This window comes from Mandrillus leucophaeus, unplaced genomic scaffold (assembly GCF_000951045.1).
Source record: "Mandrillus leucophaeus isolate KB7577 unplaced genomic scaffold, Mleu.le_1.0 Scaffold240, whole genome shotgun sequence".
Taxonomy (NCBI): domain Eukaryota; kingdom Metazoa; phylum Chordata; class Mammalia; order Primates; family Cercopithecidae; genus Mandrillus; species Mandrillus leucophaeus.
In genome coordinates, this window is record NW_012102477.1 from 522658 (window position 1) to 533569 (window position 10912).

Below are 10912 nucleotides of genomic sequence, written 5' to 3' on the forward strand. Positions count from 1 at the left end.
TAGTTTTTGTATTTTTAGTAGAGATGAGGTTTCACCATGTTGGCCAGGCTGGTCTTGATCTCCTGACCTCAGGTGATCTGCCCACCTGGGCTTCCTAAAATACTGGAATTACAGGCATGAGCTAGTGTGCCTGGCCCTGTCTTGCTTGGGTTCTTTAAATGGAAGGTAAATAGCAATCATTCAGCAAAGCAGGATGTTTTTGATACCTGATACCCCATGAAGTGCATTTGAGAATGAATAAAAAAGCTAAAATTTTATAATCAATTACACAAAGTAGATTTTACCTTTTCCAGGTAGCATTCTTGAAAATTGTATTAAGTGCTTTTGATAAATCAGATATTTCCCTTCTGATTTACATCACAGTTTCTAAGGTTCTGTAATTTTTATTTCAGTTAGTTTAACCTAATGCCGTAGCTTGATTTCTTTCCCCTACCTTCAAATTTTGAAGTTCATGATGTTTCCATATTAAATATACTTACTAGGCAGGTTTCCATCTAAAAGAGTCCCCCTGGATGGACCCTTCTGTGACATGAAGAATATCCTGTAATTTAACTTTCAAATAAGAAGCAAACATTGAACAGAGCTTTAGAGGGAAAGGACACTAAGAAAAGACAATTCCAAAGAGGCAGGGACAGAAGACAGCAAGGCAGGCAGGCAGGCAAAGCTGGCTGCTCTGCCGTGGAGAGCTTCAAGGGAAAAACTTCAAGATGGCAGGAGCCCCTCAATAGCTACGAATTCGATACAGTGGGAAGGGCCTCACTTTGGTGGATATGTGGATCTGATACAGTAGGAAGAACCTCACTAGAATGTACTATGTGATGAATGGACTCCTTGGGGAAGATCATTGTTAATGTCCACTTAAATATTGTTCATCATACAAAACACAGCATATGACAGGAAAACAAGAAAACCCGAATTCTAGGCTCTAGTATAAATGTTAAGTGCTGTCTTGAGGGCTTTAAGACAATTCAGTTTATTAAACCTAAATTTAATAACCCAAGATTGTGTCACTGCACTCCAGCCTGGGCGACAGAGCAGGACTGCCTACCGTAGTGAGGCCCTTCCCACCTTATGGAACTCGTACCTACCCTGGGGTTCCTGCCATCTTGGAGTTTTTCCCTTGAAGCTCCCCACACCAGAGCAGCCAGCTCTGCCTGCCTGCCTTGCTGTCTTCTGTCTCTGTCTCTTTGGAATTGTCTTTTCTTAGTGTCCTTTCCCTCTAAAGTTCTGCTCAGAATTTGCCTCTTATTTGAAGCCTTTCCTACTTTTGTTCACTACCTTATTCCACTTGGCTGTAAAATATGACATACGTGTTAATCAATTTAAGTTTGTGACTTGGTGTCCATGGGCTGTCTTCCTGAATTAGAGTACAGTCCTCTGGGGAGGCCGACTTCTATTCTAGTCTCAAACCAGCCAATCCTGCACTGAGTGAGGGCCGCTGAGCAGTGACTTGCAGTGACTTGCTTCCTTCTGGAGGGTGGGGGCTGCCAGCCAAGCTCCCTGGCTCTTCAGCAGATCACTGATTCTGAGGAGGGGCAAGACTTAGTCAAGATAAGATCACTGTTGAGAGTGAAGTACAACCTCATTATTCTGTTCTAATTAGGGGTTGGTGTGTCTGCATAAAAGAAGCCTGAATTACAGAAGATTTTAGAAGGAGGTTGCTTTAATTATTTCCTAATAGTCATTGTAAAAAAAGAAAAAAAGTTAGATGTCTTTTGGGAACTTGTTTAAATGCCTAGATAAAAATTACTTACGATGGCATAAATATTAATAAAACAGCTTTTCTCTTTCCTTTTTTTTCTTTTTTGGTATGGAGAGTTATTCCGTTATATTTTTTTGTTGTATAATCCCCAAGAACTTCCAAAGCAAAGTAACCTTTAATTCTACTAGAATTGCCAGAAATCACCAGGGTTGAGTTTATTAGCAAGTCACTACCATTGATAAGTAGTGACTGTTGAGCGCCTGCTCTGTACCAGCCCTGTGGGGCCAGGTTCTTACAGGCTTTGGCTGGTTCAGCCCTCGTAGGTGCCTTGGGAGGTGGGCTTGGGACAGTGATAATAATGACTAATATTTTTTGAGTCATTACTGCATGCCAGGCTCAGTGCTAAATGCTGTATGGTTTAATTCTTTGATCAATGATCCTGTGAAGCAGGTGCTACTGTCCTTCCATTTTATTTTATTTTATTTTATTTTACTTTTTATGTTATGTTATGTTATGTTATGTTATGTTATGTTATGTTATGTTATGTTATGTTATGTTATTTGAGACAGAGTTTTGCCCTTGTTGCCCAGACTGGAGTGCAGTGGCGCAATCTTGGCTCACTGCAACCTCCACCTCCCGGTGATTCTTCTGCCTCAGCTTCCTGAGTAGCTGGGATTATAGGCACCTGCCACCATGTCCAGCTAATTTTTTGTATTTTTTAGTGTTTTTAGTAGAGATGGGGTTTCACCATGTTGGCTAGGCTGATTTCAAACTCCAGACCATAGGTAATGCACTCGTCTTGGCCTCCCAAAGTGCTGGGATTATAGGCGTGAGCCACTGCACCCAACTGTCCTTCCATTTTAGAGCTAAGGAGCAGTATACAGGGAGGCAGTAGCCGTGATGACAGCTGTGATCTGAACCAGGGCTTGGTTGAGTACTCTTCTCACTACACCAGACTGCACTTCCTGTGTCCGTAGTGTCTAATTAGTAAGAGATCAGTAAACACACCGAGAGCCTAGTGTGGCCTCCAGGTCATTGAACAATAATAATAACGCTGTGAATCCTTCCACCACTCTCTAGATTCCTCATCTTTAGATGTGAACTTTTCCAGGATGCTTTGCCCTTGCTGGATCAAGTTTTTTGTATGTAGATTTTTTCCTTCAAATTTTAATTAACAAATAAAAATTGCATGTATTTATAATATACAACATGATGTTTTGAAATATCTATACATGGCCGGGCGCAGTGGCTCAAGCCTGTAATCCCAGCACTTTGGGAGGCCGAGACGGGCGGATCACGAGGTCAGGAGTTCGAGACCATCCTGGCTAACACGGTGAAACCCCGTCTCTACTAAAAAATACAAAAAACTAGCCGGGCGAGGTGGTGGGCGCCTGTAGTCCCAGCTACTCGGGAGGCTGAGGCAGGAGAATGGCGTAAAAACCCGGGAGGCGGAGCTTGCAATGAGCTGAGATCCGGCCACTGCACTCCAGCCTGGGCGACACAGCGAGACTCCGTCTCAAAAAAAAAAAAAAAAAAAAAAAAAAAAAAGAAATATCTATACATTGTGGATTGGCTAAATTGAGCTAAGTAACATATGCATTACCTCTTCCTGTGTCTAGTGTTAATTTAGAAATTAAAAATTTTTTTTTGGAGCCACAGTGGCACATGCCAGCAGTCTTGGCTACTTGGGAGGCTGAGGTCAGGAGGATTGTCTGAGTCCAGGAGTTTAGGAGTTTGAAGCTGCATTGAACCGTGATCACACTTGTGAATGACCACTGCACTCCAGTCTGGGCAGCACAGACCCCATCTCTTAAGAAAAAATTCCTTTTGGAAGTTTTTCGAGGGTAGGTAAATAGGTGAATAAAAATGTTTAACTTTTGAAAGATTTAATAGAAGCATTTGAGTAGTCAGGGTTGTAGTACAAGTCTGAGGATGTAGGGAAAAATCAGGTTTCTCCTATACTCATTTATGTCTATATTCAGTGTCAACAGTCAATACAGAACACTTCTGGGACCAGATTTGTGGAGGTTCCCCCAGCTGCACACATACACTGAGTAAGCACTTGGTACTGCAGCAGGCACCAGCTGACATGTAGATGGTGTCGGATCCCCCGGTTGAGGGTTCAGTCCCCAAGACTGCTCCCGCCCCCTGCCATTTACAAGCCCCAAGTTGTTTTACCTGTGCTTCTGACTGGCTATAAATAGGGTTCCCACAAGCCCCTCCTTGGGTTCAATTAATTTGCTAGAGCAGTTGACAGAGCTCAAGGAAACATGTTTACGAGTTTTTTTTTTTTATTGTAAAAGATATTAAGAAGGATACCACTGAATATCAGGTGATAGGGCAAGGTATGTGAGAGGGCCATGTAGCTTTTTTGCCCCCTCCAGGTATGCCACTCTTCAGGAACCTCCATGTGTTCAGCTCTCTGGAAGCTCTCTGAACCCTCTACTTTTGGGTTTTTATGGAGGCTTCATTACATAGGCATGATTGATAAACCAATGGCCGTTGGTTATCAGCTTAATTTAACATTTCTCCCTTCCTGGGAAATTAAGGATGGGCTGAAAGTCCCAGTCCTCTAATCAGTCATGCCTTGGTCTTCCTGGTGACCAGCTCCCATCCGAAGCTATCTAGGGGCTGCCAGCCATCAGTCAATTCGTGAGCATACAGAAAGACATTACTGGCTGGGTGTCGTGGCTCACACCTGTAATCCTAGCACTTTGTGAGGCTGAGGCGGGTGGATCACCTGAGATTGGGAGTTCTAGACCAGCCTGACCAACATGGTGAAATCCTGTCTCTACTAAAAATACAAAAAATTAGCTGGGCGTGATGGTATGCGCCTGTAATCCTAGCTACTTGGGAGGCTGAGGCGGGAGAATCATTTGAATCCGGGAAGTAGAGGCTACAGTGAGCCAAGATCTTGCCACTGCACTCCAGCCTAGGCGACAGAGCCAAAAAAAAAAAAAAAACCTGCTTTGCAGAGTCCCAGGATTTTAGGAGTGGTATGCCAGAGACAGGGTGGAAGACCAAATACATATTCACGGTATTACAAAAGTTATGCAAAAGACAATCTAAAGAAACCATGAAAAAAAATCTACAGAAAGGAGACCTTTTTCACAGGAAATGGGGATGTGAGAGAGAAATTAGGAGTGGGTGAGGAAGATAAAATATGTGTGGGAGGGAAAGCAGAGAAATATGAACACATCACAAAACAGCATCTGAACTCTTACTTGCTTATTTCTCACACTACTGTTGCTCATTCTACGTTATGCCATTTACTCTGTGTATCAGTTCTAGGGTTGGAGTTCATTGATGCTGAGTTTGTAGTCAAAGACTGAAATATACTTGGGTGGTCCCCTAAAAGGTAAAGAGGGCAATAGGAAAAAGTCTTAAAGAGAAAGATGAGTTAGTGTAATATTTCTTGTTTTTTTTGGTTTTGTTTTGAGACGGAGTCTCGCTCTGTCGCCCAGGCTGGAATGCAGTGGCCGGATCTCAGCTCACTGCAAGCTCCGCCTCCCGGGTTCACTCCATTCTCCTGCCTCAGCCTCCCGAGTAGCTAGGACTACAGGCGCCCGCCACCTTGCCTGGCTAGTTTTTTGTATTTTTTTAGTAGAGACGGGGTTTCACCGTGTTAGCCAGGATGGTCTCGATCTGCTGACCTCGTGATCCGCCCGTCTCGGCCTCCCAAAGTGCTGGGATTACAGGCTTGAGCCACCGCGCCCGGCCGAGTTAGTGTAATATTTCTGGAGACTTCTTTATTGTTTCTGTTTTCAGAAAGTAGTAGTAAAGGTTAAGATTACTTAAGATTACTGCTTTATATCTTTGACTTGACAGGCAGCTTGTTGATACTGTGTATCCTCTATAATTTGTGCACTCAGACGTGGGTTTATTGAGTGCCTAGTACATACGAAACATTTTATGCTAGGCACTGAGTTGATAAGCAAGACAGGATCCCTGCTTTCAGGGAGCTTACAGCCTCACGCGTTATAACGTGAAGTTGGTAGCATAATTTTAATGCATTATGTCTGTAGGAGCATAAAATAGTTCTTATTTCCAGGAGAAGGTGTGATAAACCAGTCCTGTCCGTACAAATAATTTGGGACTCCAAGTGGAATTTGAAGAAAAAAATAAGGTATTAGGAAAGAAGAGACTGTAGAAAACCTGAAGAAAGGTGTGTTTTGTGGATACTTTGGCTGATGCCTTTGACATTTTTTTCAGATGAGACTGTTTTCAAATGTTATTGGCTGCACAGATTGATTTAGCCACCCACCTGGGGTTTGATTCTAATAGTTCATTCCTTGCTTAAGGTGAAATGCTGATTTCTGATCATGATTATTAAGAATGGATCCTGGAACAGATGTGGGTCCCATTTGTCTTTCCGTGTTTAGGAGTGATCCCCATCTAACAGTCTCTGTGTGTGGACTGCCGACTTGGGTTTCCGAGTATAGAAGTGAATGTCTCTCTACCTTGCTTGGTAAACAGCTTGTCTTTCCTGAGGCTGCCTGAGTTTGGCTGTAACTTTCTCCTTCCTAAGTCCCTATTATTTTCCTCATTCCTCACTGGGTCTTCCCAGCCTTGTATGAGTGTGATAGAAATGGGAAGTGTGTAGCCTCTCTTTACTCTCATTTCAGCTTAATGAAAGGGGTAGCCTCCTGGTTGGCAGCCAGGAAGCTCCAAAAGAGAAAATTCCTGTCCCTAGCTGTGAAAGTATGACAGGCAGTGTTTGCTATTTGACATTGGCTGGGGAAGTCTCCCTTGAGGTGCAAACACCCTGGGTGCAGGGTGCCCACAGTCTCCTTTGCTTTGCGTTCTCCCGGGCCCGGTCAGAGAGAAGAGAGCTTACCTGGGACTGGATCGCTGTCAATCCTGAACCTTAGGAACTTCCGATGATACAGATTGCTCTTGCTCAAGCCATGTGTTGGGACACTTTGGTGTGTAGAAAGCAAAGCTGTGCTGTGTTGCAATATCCTGGCCTGCCTCCTTCACTCCCCTTTTTCAGTTTTTTTGAAGTAGGGAATATGAAAATGTGGTGACAGTGGTGAATAGAAGGGTGATGATACGACTATGTGTGCCCCTATCTTGTCTTTTAAAAAGCCACACCTATATATTTGGCTTTACACATATTCATATGGTGAATTACAGAAGAAAAATCAGTCAACTTTCCCTTCACCCAAACAGCTGGTATGTGTATTTGGACTGAAGTAGGATGAAAAAGTGGTCAGAGTGGTCAGAACATAGCAGACCAGTGAAAAACAAAAACACTACCCAGGACAGAAGCCCTGCTTACAATTTGGAAACTTGCCTGTGAATTTGAATTTGGTAAGAACTAGAATAAATCACAAATGAAAACTGACACTCTGAGAGTGGCAGGATGATAGGTGAATTTTTTAACTCTGGGGTGTTGGTACCCTTGTTTTACAGGTGGGGTATGAAGATGCAGAGATGAAGCAGTTTGCCCAAGGATGCAGGATTTGAACTCCTGTGCTCAGCTTCCAGGTGTTCTGTTCCCATTGGCCTACACTGAGGCCAGCCCTGCTGGGTTTCACTAACTACTCTCTGAGTTTGCCTGCTCTTCTGTGGCCTGGCCTCCCTCTCCTAGGAAGAGTGCTTAGGGATGTTTGAAATAGCCAGTTAGGTCGCCTTTTGCAGATTTTTCCAAACTTAAACATAAAATATTTGGCACTTGTTTGCTTCTGGGTTACAGTGCTTAACATGGTCTCTTCATCCTTGCCCTGGACAGAAAGGAAGGAAAGCTGATCTCTCATGTAATGGCTCCACTTCCTGGTTTAGATGAAGTTTCATTTTCATGCTCATCAGTTAAGGAACACTGCATTTTTAAAAGTTATTTTGGACTGCAGTGACTCATGCCTGTAATTCTAATGCTTTGGGAGACTGAGGTGGGAGTATTTCTTGATGCCAGGAGTTTGAGACCAGCCTGGGCAACATAGCAAGACCCCGTCTCTACAAAAAAATAATTTTTTTTAATTAGCTAGCAAGCCTGGGAAACATGGTAAAACCCTGTCTCTACAAAACAGTACAAAAATTAGGTGAGTGTGTTGGTGCGAGGCAGAAGCTGCAGTGAGCCTACAACTTGACTGCACTCCAGCCTGGGTGACAGAGCAAGACCCTGTCAAAATAATTATTTAATTAATTCATTAATTAAAAATAAAATAAAAAATGACCTGTGTGTGGTAGGGTACACCTGTGGTCCCAGCTGTAGGGGGGCTGAAGCGGGAGAATTGGTGGAGTCCAGGAGTTCGAGGATACAGTGAGCTGTGATCGCGCCATTGCACTCCAGCGTAGGTGACGGAGCAAGACCCCATCTCTAAAACATAAAATAAAAAATAAAAAGTTGTTATTTTTGCAGAGTACGTATTTTATTTTTTCCTTTTATTTGTAGTTGACGTGTAACAGTTGTATGTGTTAATGGGGTACAGAATATTTTGTAACATGCATGCAATGCGCAATGAGCAAATCATAGTAATTAGGATATCTACTACCTCAAACATTTATCATTTGGGTTGAACAAAAGTATTTATTAGGGAGTACTGAGTAAAAGTGTGTGTGCAGGTGGACAAAGCCTGGAGGGCAACAAAGAAAACAGTAGTTATGTTAGGACTTTTTTTTTTTTTTTTTTTTGAGATGGAATCTCTCTCTGTCACCCAGGCTGGAGTGCAGTGGCGTGATCTCGGCTCACTGCAAGCTTCGCCTCCCAGGTTCACGCCATTCTCCTGCCTCAGCCTCCCGAGTAGCTGGGACTACAGGCACCTGCCACCGCGCCCGGCTAGTTTTTTGTATTTTTGGTAGAGACAGGGTTTCACCATGTTAGCCAGGATGGTCTCTTATCTCCTGACCTCGTGATCTGCCCGCCTCGGCCTCCCAAAGTGCTGGGATTACAGGCATGAGCCACCGCGCCTGGCCTGAGAGGACTTTTTAATAAAATGTTATATTGTGCAGTCTTTGTATCTGGACACCTCAGTGAATCTCCAAATTTAGGATAGCATAATAGCATAAAAACTATGGATTGGGACCCTCAGAAGCATGTTGAGTCCTAGTTCACCAGGTACGGGCCCTGTGCACTCATGGAGCTGTCTGCTGTATCCGGGATCAGATTCCTGTTTCTTCAGAATGACATGTCCTGTAACCATGGGGAGGTATCCCAAATTGAAGGACCTTCTACAATAACAACTGGCCTCTATTCTTCAAAAATGTGAGTTATGGCCGGGTGCAGTGGCTCATGCCTGTAACAGCACTGTGGGAGGCCTAGGTAGGCAGATCTCCTGAGGTCAGGAGTTCGAGACCAGCCTGGCCAACGTGGCGAAACCCCGTCTCTACCGAAAATACAAACGTTAGGCGGGTGCAGTGGCGCACACTTGTAATCCCAGCTACTCCGGCTGAGGTTGGAGAATTGCTTGAACCCGGGAGGCAAAGGTTGCAGTGAGCCTAGATTGTGTCATTGCACTCCATCTAGCCTGGGTGACAGAGCAAGAGTCTGTCTAAAAATAATAATAATAAATAAATTAATAATAAAATGTCAGTTACGAAAGACAAAGGCCAGGGAACGTTTGAACCTTTTTCGATTAAACAAGGCGACAAAGACATGACAATTAAATGCACCATGATCCTGAATTAGATCTCGGATCTTGTAATCTCATGACTATAGGACATGTCATTTTGAAGAGACAGATGTGAAAAGAGCATTATTGGGACAACCAGCAACATTTGAGTAAGGGCAGTATATTCAGTATTGTATCAGTGTTACATTTCCTGAGTTGCACATGCATGTTGTGATTATGTAAGAGGATGTTCTTAGGAGATAGGTACTGAAGTACTTAGGAGAATAGTGTTATTTTGTCTGCAGCTTACTCTCAGTCTGTTTTTCTGCAAAAACTGTTGCATGCATGTACACACTCCTAAATCACACTTCATTCCTTATAGACAGGTGGGCAGATACAAGTGTGTGTTAGACATGATTTTCTAGGCTGACAAGAGGGACTGTTCAGTTGGGCAGGGGCAGCCCAAAGTCTTCATAGTTGCTGTGTCTAATCTGAGTGAGAACTGAGGTGAGTTTTAGAACGAGAGAGAGATTCAAGAAGAAAGATTCCCAATGCATATGCCAGCTCTTAGTGTTGTGGCTGGAAAGTAGGAGGCACCTGGTGTTGTCCTGTAAAGGCAGGCCGAGAAGATAGCCTCACGTGCCATGAGAAGGTGTTTGAACTTCTTCCATAGACATGATGGGTCTGTTAGGGTTAGGGTGAGGGTTAAACTCTGGCTAAAATGGCTTAAATGATAGTAAGTGTATTTTCTCACATAACATGAAGTTCGAAGGTGGGAAAGTACCATGGTTGCATCACTTAGCCGTTCAGAGATGATCTACCCACCCCAGGTGTTTGTGTTTTTGGCTACAGCCATTCTCAGCATGCAAGTGGTGTCTGCTCTCCTGGCTACAGAGTGGTTGTCACCTGCCCATGACGAGATCTAGTGAAGAAGAGGAGAGAGATTTCTTTCTGAGCATCCCTTACTGTTAGGAAGGAACACCTTTTCCACAATGGTCCTGGTTCAGTGTACCTTCAGATTCCCTTAGCTGAGATTGTGTCACCTGCAAAGGGGAATGTGATCATGGTGGTGGGCTTATCTGGTCACTCCTCCTCCTGTGGCCAGGAAAGGTGTTGCCCTTCCTCAGAGGAACCTCCCAGGGAGCCACCTCAGATCATGTGGGTGTTGCCAGCAGCATGGGGCCAGGGGTATTGGGTAAGCAGACATTAGGGTCTGCCACCATGCAGAAAAAATGTTTTAATTTTTTCTTTTTCTTTTTTTTTTTGAGATGGAGTTTCACTCTTGTTGCCTAGGCTGGAGTGCAATGGCGATATCTCAGTTCACTGCAACTTCCACCTCCCAGGTTCAAGCGACTCTCCTGCCTCAGCCTCCCGAGTAGCCGCAATTGCAGGCGCCTGCCACCACGCCCAGCTCCTTTTTGTATTTTTAGAGGAGACAGGGCTTTGCCATGTTAGCCAAACTGGTCTCGAACTCCTGACCTCAGATGGTCTGCCTACCTCAGCCTCCCAAAGTGCTGGGATGATAGGCATGAGCCACAGTGCCTGGCTGATGTATGGTGTTTTTTGTTTGTTTTTTTGAGATGGAGTCTCACTCTGTTGCCCAGGCTGGAGTGCAGTGGCACGATCTTGGCTCGCTGCAAGCTCCACCTCCCGGGTTCAC